Source organism: Physeter macrocephalus, chromosome 21, assembly GCF_002837175.3.
Source record: "Physeter macrocephalus isolate SW-GA chromosome 21, ASM283717v5, whole genome shotgun sequence".
Classification (NCBI taxonomy): Eukaryota; Metazoa; Chordata; class Mammalia; order Artiodactyla; family Physeteridae; genus Physeter; species Physeter macrocephalus.
The window spans coordinates 14326157-14336166 of NC_041234.1; positions in this window are offsets into that span (position 1 = coordinate 14326157).

Genomic DNA, 10010 nt, shown 5'->3' on the forward strand with positions numbered 1-10010 from the left:
ACAGTGAATTTGACACATTAACAAAGCTACTGAAGATGATTAATGTTGCAGCACCTGGAGACTGTAGAAACCTACTATCAATCATGAAGATCTGAAACTGGTACCAAAAGCCTTGGTCACTGAGAGGCAGTAGTGATTCTGAGTACAGTGTGATGTCAGCCATTTGAAATTACCCCTCCATCTGAAGGATTCTTGTGTCATTAGGAGAAAAAGTGGCTGTAATGAAAATCTAGATGAAATTTCTTTTAAACCTGGAAGAAAACACTGGGCCACCTGCGCCAGGCTTTTTGTATCCCTCTAACAGAAGGCAACATGCAAAGTGGAGGTAACAAAATGCCAAGAAGTATTGATACGTTAAGGCGTCCAGGAGTATTTGGGGAGTAATTGGGGGAGCATACAAAGATTGATAAGAGAGGGCCCCTGAACTAGCAAATATACACTTTAGCTTGGAAGATAGTATTAACATTTAAGAAGCATTGAGAACAAGCAAACACAAACCAATAAGGCAAACCTACACCAAGTGCCTGTGCATGAACTAGTTATAACTATTTGGGCACTAAAAATAACTTGCAGGCTAGCAGAGGTCTGTGGGTCACAATTTGAGTAGCTATAAATTTGATAATAAGTGATCCTGTTCTCTCTCTCTCTCTCTCTCTCTCTCTCTCTCTCTCTCTCTCTCTCTCTCTCTCTCTCACACACACACACACACACACACACACACACACAGACTTATGCTCCTCTCCTATGAGCTTTCCTGTATTGCTGCACTAAAGTTTCTAAGTATTTATATCTAAGGTACCCTCTATCCTTAGTGAGATAAGGAAAAGGAATTGGCTTCTTCTATTACTCCATTTCCCTTGAGAGTCTTCCTTAATTTCATAAATAGCAATAAAAATGTTATGATTCTTTTTTTTTTTTTTTTTTTTTTTGCGGTATGCGAGCCTCCCTCTGCTGTGGCCTCTCCCGTTGCGGAGCACAGGCTCCGGACGCACAGGCTCAGCGGCCATGGCTCACGGGCCCAGCCGCTCCGCGGCATGTGGGATCCTCCCGGACCGGGGCGCGAACCCGGTTTCCCTGCATCGGCAGGCGGACGCGCAACCACTGCGCCACCGGGGAAAGCCCTGTTATGATTCTTAAAAATAAAAATAAATAAGTCCACGTCTACAGTATCACATTGTTTTCCAGAATTATCTTGCTGCAAAAAAAAAAAAAAAAACTTCCACAAAGCCTACCAAAAAATTATTTGAATGCAGATCTTTGGTTCTTGGAAACCTGAAGGTTTTCTTCTCTGGATTGGGTTTCTAGAAGACAGTTTCTCTCCCCTCTAGGCATGTGTAGCCCCGTTGTGGGTCTATATATGCTCAACAAGTGTGAGGCGCTAAAATTGCTATGGTTCCCATTTTTTTCATGAAGTTTTTTAGTGTCACTTACATCTCACAGTGTCAGGAAGAATTAATGATGATTATTTATGACTCAAAAGTGGAAGAGTAATGGTAGGAATGTAGTTTCTTCTAGCCAATAATAAATTGTTATTTGACTACAGGTGACACTCATATTTATTAGATACTGGCTATACTAAACAAAAATAAGTAAGGTTATTGCACAGGCATCATATATCATGAAACCATTTTTCAGTGAATAGCTTTGAATTCTTAGAATCATTGAATCTTAGGCCTAGAAGAAACTTCAAAAATCATATAGTACACTGTACATTTTTCAAAATCAACATTATAAACAGTTCATTTTCATTAAAGATAATTTGGAAAATACAGAAAGACAATGTCACATCTAGTCCTATTACCATTACCTACAATCATTTTGAATATTATGTGTCCCTTCTTCCAGCCTACTTTCTATGCAAAGGTGACTTATTTTATAAAAATATAAGTAATACTGGATATACAACATTATGTTGTGATTTTGCACTGAAAATTATATTGTAAATATTTTCCACACTATTACGTAACCTTCCCAAATAGCATTTTACATTGTTTTGCAAAATAATTTACCAAATGCTATACCATAAGTTACTTAAACATTCTTCTTGTAATTAATAATTAATTGATACATTAATTTTCATGATCATAAATTACACAGAAATTAATAATTTATGAAAACATTATCTTGCCTATGCAGGGTCACCTTACACTAACTCCTTCATCTTGTATAACTGGTATACTCTTGTTCACCCCACAAATAGAATAAAATTTAAGTTTTAGTCCAGTCTGGTAAATTCCATTAAGTCTAGTGATTTAAACTGAGTTTCATTTGGAAGAGCCCAGATTTCAGATTTTCTTTGCATCTGCTGTTATTTCTAAGAAGTCTGTAGGGCTTAACTGTACCTCATGGCACTGGGAAGAAAAGGTGGAGTCCATAAAATGGCATTGATCTGATCCCCTCCCTGGGTGTTCTCCTGGCGTTTGCTGCTAAAATTTTGGCTGATGAAATTTTTGACCTGTTTTCCTGACAACTTGGCCCAGTCTTAGATCCCAGTGGTACCTGAGAATTCTCTGAAGTCTTGATATGTGTCAGTTAGCTTTAGCTGCCTAATAATCCATCCTAAAATTTAGTGGTTTAAAACAACTTTTTCTCTCATGATTCTTCTGGGCACTTTTTTGTCAGGGCCAGGCTCACGGGAGCAAGCTGGGCTTGCTCATGCATTTATGGTCAGTTGGCAGATCAGCAGGGGGATGGGTGGCCTCCTAGGTCCCCATTCACATGTCTGGTGGTCGGCAGGGGCAGTGGATGTTACTACCCCACATACTCCTTGTTATCCAGCAGGCTAGCCCGGACTTTTTCATATGGCAGCCAAGTTCCCAAAGCAGAAAGAGGGCAAACTCCAGCGCACTATTGCTTTTCAAGCCAACGTTTACATAATGTTTGCTAATGTCCCATTGGCCAAAGCAGTTGTAAGAGTACACTACCAAAGGGCACGGATAGAGGGAAAGAAATATTTTGTGGCCATTTTCATAAGCTCCAGCATGCTGTGCATGTCTTTCAGTTATAGCCACCAGAGCCATAGCAACCCAGTCTGGTATACTACCCAGTTAGACTGTAGGCAACACACTGGGGGCATGCAGAAATTCCCTGATGCCATTTGAGAACCAAGGGCAGCTTTGGAGTACTAGCTGTAGTTCTCTTTCCAACCACTCCACTGTCCCTTGTTTCTGAAGCACGTGGTTAAATGACTCCATCTCAGCTTACCTCAGCTTCTCTTAAATACCTCCTGTGTCTGCCAGGATTCTTAGTTGCAAATGATAGGATTCACAGACTAATTTAGTACAAAAAGTGTATTAAAGTGTGTTAGGTAACCATAGGGAAAAGCATTTGAAAAAGAATAGATACCTGCATACGTATAACTGAACCACTTTGCTGTACACCTGAAACTAACACAACATTGTTAGTCAACTATACTCCAATATAAAATAGTTTAAAAAATAAATTAAAAAATAAAGCATGTTAGGTAGACATTCTGAAAGGACCAAAGAATGGACCTAGGTGCTATACTCTCAGGAGCAAAGTATCAAGAGTTAATACAGCTTGGGAAAATACACAGTTCTATCACAGACGCGCTACTCAGGTCTTTGACACTGGATGCCAGAAACTCCACCACAGCTGAAGGTCGAATTCCTTAGCCCCTCTACTTCCTAGATGATCAACCCTTCTCACATGCAACCATTAATTCATGTTGCTGACTCCAAGTTGAACACTGAGGTTAAGAAACTGAGTCACATGCAGAGCTCTAGAGAGAAGGAAGTCTCAGAGATGTAGTTTTTAAACTTCTGGCTGAAAAGTAAGCTAGAAGGTGGTTAGAATGGGTGCTACGTGATCTAATCTGCAGTATTTATTGTAGCTTCCTATTCTAAACTCCAAGATTAGAGAAGGGAGATCAGGATGCATAACTGACCATCTCGTCCCCCCATATCGATCTCTCCTTTTCTTCCTACAATCTCATGAGCTTGAAGGAAATGGATTCTACCTTCTCTCTGGTGAGGATTTGATCTACACATAGGGGCACTGAGCCTTATGGTGGATGGGGCATTTTGGGGTTTGGTTCCCTAGAAGCATACCCTGAGGAAAAGATCCATGTGCTAATGATTTATAAGGGAAGTGCTCTTGGAGTAAACTTTAAAAAAAAAAAAAGTAGGAACAGAATAGCAGGATAAGGAAGTAGGAAAAGGCAAGCCAGGTTGCAATTTCAGGCAAAATCCTTAGGAGGACAGCTGCAGCCTGATCCTGTGGGGCGGCTCTGAAATGTAGTACCTGAGTTTGTCCCAATTAGAGCCGAGAGGGCTAGGCTTTCATATCAGTACTAGTGCCTTCTTCAGCTGTTGTTGGCTAAGGGCCGTGTCTTAGTCTGTTCGGTCTGCTGTAACAAAAATATCATAGACTGTGTGGCTTAGACAACAAACATTTAGTTTTCAGAGTTCTGGAGGCTGGGAAGTCCAGGGTCAAGGCACCAGTAGATTTGGTGTCTGGTGAGAGCCCTCTTCCTGGTTCATAGATGGCTGCCTCCTGGCTGTGTCCACACAAGGCAGAAGGGGCAAGAGAGCTCTCTGGGGTCTCTTTTTTTAAATTTTTTAACGAAAGTATAGTTAATTTACAAAGTTGTGTCAGCCTCAGATGAACAGCAAAGTGATTCAGCTGTATATGTGTATCTATGTCTTCTTTTTCAGATTCTTTTCCATTATGGGTCATCACAAGACACTGAATATAGTTCCCCGTGGTACAAAGCAGGTCCCTGTTGTTTATGTATTCCATTAATAGTAGTGTGTTTCTGTTAATCGTCTGGGGTGTCTTTTATAAGGGCACTAATCCCATTCATGAGGGCTCCACGATCATGACCTAATCACCTCCTGAAAGTCCCACCCCTTTGGGGTTAGGATTTCAACATATGAATTTGGAGGAGTGGGAACACAAATATTTAGTTTATAACAGACCACCACAGGGTTATATAAATGCCTAAGCAATTCCAGCTCCCTGCACCTGTGGGCAGAGCCGACTTCGGGAGCCCAATAACAATCCTCCAACTGGGGAGCAGGAAGGAAGTTGAAGGCAAAGTACTTGAAGCTGGCAGAGAGATGTACAGAAACAATTAAAAAGATCATAGGATGGGAGTTCCCTGGTGGACTAGTGTTTAGGATTCCAGGCTTTCAGTGCCAGGGGCCTGGGTTCAGTCCCTGGTCCGGGAACTGAGATCCCACAAGCCATGTGACACGGCCAAAAAAAAAAAAAAAAAAAAAAAGATCAGGGCCTGGATTTGAATATGTGTGATGGCATAGTGGCTTAGCATTCAACATCCATTCCACCCTCCCGCTATTCTGCAGTGGCTTGAAAGCAAAAACTACATTTCCCAGGCTTCCTTGCAATTAGAATTCTGGGTGCGATTTTAAACCAGGCACATCCACGCAGAGGAGATGAAGGAAGAGGAAGGATGGGGAGAGTGGGAAAGAGAGACAAAATTAAAGGGAGGGAGAGAAGAGAGACGAAGAAGGGAGAGTAAAGGGAGGAAGGAAATTTCCCTATTTCCATTGCCTATTCCCCTCAGCTCATGTTCATTGGACTAGCACTAAACCTAGCTTCTCACTGGTCCCTCTCCTAATGCTGTTACTTTTGAAAGTTGGAGACTTCCATCTAGGTGTCGACTGAAAAAAAAAAAAAAAAAAAGCACAACGTGAGAGTTGTGAGTTAAGTTTTTATTGGGGTCAAAATGAGGACTATAGCCCAGGAGACAGCATTTCAGATAGCTCTGAGAAACTGCTCCAGAGAGGTGGGGGGAGGGTCAGTATATATGTGATTTTGGTGAGGGGGGAGTACATGCAATCAAGCACATATTTTTTGCATAAGGTTCTGCTAGTCTTGTGAAGGTTACTGCTAGTCACAAGGAGCAGATATCACCATGAAGGATTTTAGTGCTTTTTTAGATATGAGGAGATGCAAGAATTGGGCGCATAAAATCGTCTCCTGAAAATAATCTATCTGAATACCTATTCTGCCAGTTTTTTCCAGAGCACAGAGTACCTCATTTCTGATCTCCACCCTAAACTTCTTTCAGGGTGTGTTGAAAGTCAGCAGCTGCAGTGGCTCATAATTTAATCCTTGTAGGGGTAGACAGCAAGTGCCAATTTGTAGGTGACATAGGTTACTTCTTCCTAGGACACAGCAGAGGAGTAGGAGTCTAATTATAACTCCAACTTCTCTACCAACTCAGATGTGTAATAAGTAATTTTCTTTCTTTCCTTCTTTCCAACTTCTCTACCAACTCAGATGTGTAATAAGTAATTTTCTTTCTTCTTTCTTTCTCTTTTTCCTTTCTTTCTTTCTCTTTCCTTCCTTCTTTCTTTTTTTCTTTCTTTTTCTTTCCCTTTCTTTCTTTCTCTCTCTCTTTTAAAACAACTGAATCTCTGAATCTGAACTTCCATTTTCCCATGATGGTAGAAAATATCAGTTCAGTCATTCTTGGCTTCTCTAATCCTTCTCAGGGTTGTGCCACAGCCCTGGAATCTTACACAATGTCCAAGGAATGGTGGAGGGCAAATGGGGAGTTTATGGCTGACCTTCAAGTTATAGACTGTTGGTCATCAGTGGACACAGGTTATCACAGGTCATTGCCAAGAGGCTCACTGCTCCATCTACATGGCCTCTTCAGATTCCCAGCTGTCCCCTGCTTCTAGATTGCAGATGGAACCCAGGAATCTTTCAGGGCTTTCTGTGGTCCCATCTGCCGCAAGGCCGGTCCTCTTTCAAGCCATGCTACCTCCCCAGGTGTGTGTAGCACGTGGGGGTATTGCGGGGGGCTCTCAAAATGCTTTGTCTTACTTAAAATAATCGGATAAATCAAAACATTCTTCTGACTGGGATGTACTGACAGTGCGAAATATCTTTTAATTCATCTTGCAGTTTGAGGTGAAATATTCGCTCCCTGAACCTTGATCTTTTCCTCTATTTTTCTAGAGGAAAAAAATTAACTATAGCCTGCAAAAGAAAATTTGTAAAAACCAATCTCACACTTGCCTTGTTTTCATCCTCCTAATCCCCAAAGTTGGTAAATCACAAAAACAACTTTAACAGCTATTCTCTGCAGGTCTCCAGTGAAATGTTGAAAGACTCTCTACTTGACCTCATTCCTTTCAATATTTGAGTTGTTCCTGGCAAGACATTGGGCACAGGAAGACAGAAATAAGGGCTGTGGGAAGGAGGGGAGAGGTTTCAGTACCAAATGTGCAACGGCCACACATCATGCCCACTCTGAGATTAAGGCCAAGTCAAGGTCAAAGCCAGGGCTGATTACTAGAGTCCATACTGAAGGTACCCCACCCTACCCCTTCCCTCACCTCCCAGAGTGCTTAGTAGAGAAGGTTCTAGTCATAGCCCTATAATAATGCCTGAGAGTCCAAAACTAAGAAAATAGAGATAAGCAGGGGCTATAGCTACTGAGCTGGAATAAACTGAAAGAAAAATGATTCAATACACCTTAAATAGTCATTGCACATGTCTTACTACACTCAGTGTGCTTTGCTTAATAAGTTTTGTACTGCATAAACGAGCTCTTTAAACAGGGACTATGAATCTCATCTTTGTATAACAGTTCATGCTCAGTAAATATTTGTTGAATTTAGTTGAATGTAAAGTGTGAGTAGATAAAAAATATGACAGATGGTTTTTAGTATGGACAATACAATAGAAAAGGAAAACAATCTAAATTATATTTACTGAATGTCAAACTCTAAGTTAACAAAACTCAGAGGCCTTATTGTTAATATACACAATTTCCTGATTATATTGGCCCAGTGCTCTACCACAGGGAAAATGTCCACAAAATATCAGACATTATCAAATACTGTATGGGGAAGAAAAAAAAAAAAGCTAAGAGATTATCCCTATGTGAATAATGCAAATTTATTAGTTTTAGAACTTTTACCTCTGTTACCGTGTCAGTAAAACAAACAGAAGATACAACATTTTTTTCAAAGATAACATAATCACTACTCAGAGAAAGGAAAAACAAAACACAGTACACGAAGAAAGAAATTCACTTAAAATGTTAACTATGGGGGCTTCCCTGATGGCGCAGTGGTTGCGCGTCCGCCTGCCGATGCAGGGGAGCCGGGTGCGCGCCCGAGAGGCCACAGCAGGGAGAGGCCCGCGTACTGCGAAAAAAAAAAAAAAAGTTAACTATGAATACTTGGGGATTGAGGAATTAGAGGTGATATTTTCTACTTTGCTGTTATCCAAATTTTCTAGAGTGAGCAGGTACCACCTTTATAATGGAAAAAAGAAACGTATTTTATTTATTTATTTATTCATTTTTTGCGGTACGCGGGCCTCTCACTGCTGTGGCCTCTCCCGTTGCGGAGCACAGGCTCCGGACGCGCAGGCTCAGCGGCCGTGGCTCACGGGCCCAGCCGCTCCGTGGCATGTGGGATCCTCCCGGACCGGGGCAGGAACCCGTGTCCCCCGCATCGGCAGGCGGACTCTCAACCACTGCGCCACCAGGGAAGCCTAAGAAACGTATTTTAAAAGAAAGATACAAGTAGAATTAGAGTCCAGAAAAGGATGTCTAAAATGAGCAAGAGAAAAAGTGGATTCATGCCTATGGACAAAACAGAATACACAGTATGAGATGACAGCAGACAAAAAAGTAAAACTATTTCACATATATAAGCAAACATGGACTTATTCATCTTGAATAAGGAGGATTAATGGTGGAGAGGCAAATTTTGGATAATCAAGAGGAAAAAATGATCCCATCTGTGATAAAATAATGTCCCCCCCCCTACTCCCTGCCTCACCCCAGCAAATATTCATGTCCTAATCCTTGGAACCTGTGATTGTGTTGCACTACAAGGCAACAGCGACTTTGCAGATGTAATTAATTGAAGAATCTTTTTAAGTACTTATTTATTTATTTGGCTGCATCGGGTCTTAGTTGCAGCGTGTGGGCTCTACGTTGCAGCGTGCTGGCTCCAGAGCGCACGTGCTCAGTAGTTGCGGCTTGCAGGCTTAGCTGCCCCGCGGCATGTGGGATCTGAGTTCCCCGACCAGGGATCAAATCCGCGTCCTCTTCATTGGAAGGTGGATTCTTAACCACTGAACCACCTGGGAAGTCCCAAGAATCTTAAAATGAGGACGTTAACTTCAGTTATTCAGGTGGGGCCAATGTAATCATAAGGGTCCTTATAAAAGGCAGGAGGCTTAGCGTCAGAGACGGAGGTGTGATGATGGCCACAGAGGTTAGAACGGTGCACAGTCCTGAGCTAAGGAACGGGGGTGGCCTCTAGGAGCTCCAAAGGGTAAGAAAACCAATTTTCTTCCAGAGCCTCCAGAAGGAAGGCAGACCTACCAACACCTTGATTTTAGCCCAGTGAGAATGATTTTGGACTTCTGATGTCCATAACTGTAAGATAAGTTTGTGTTGTTTTAAGCTATGAATTTTGTGGTCATTTGTTACAATAGTAATAGAAAGTTAATATACTGCTCATTCATGCATTCATTCAGCTCCGGTTACAGCCATAGACTGTTTATTGTACCGAACACACTCACGCCTCTGCTTGGAACACCCCTTCCATCCATCTACCTACATCCTATCTTGTTCTTCAAAAGTAATTGAAACCATCACTTTCCCTTTGGAATGTTTGCCTGCCCTGGGCTCCTCCGCTGTCCAGTACCTCCGAGCACATCTCCTTTTCAGCATTTACCACACCTGAGTTGCAATCATTGATAATTGTATTCCTGTTTGTACCACTTTGCCAAGGTCTTGCTTAATAAGTGGCTTCCTTACTTGTTCCTTAGTTATTTGCCTGGTCTCTCCAACGTAACAAGCTTACAGAGGACAGGGCCTACTCCTCTGTGTGTGTACACACGCACACACGTGTCTTTCCTGCGTATGTTTAATACACAGTGCTCCCCAAAAGCAGCATCAAATAAATGCTCATTCAAAAAAGAATGAACCAGGGCTTCCCTGGTGGCGCAGTGGTTGAGAGTCCGCCTGCCGATGCAGGAGACACGGG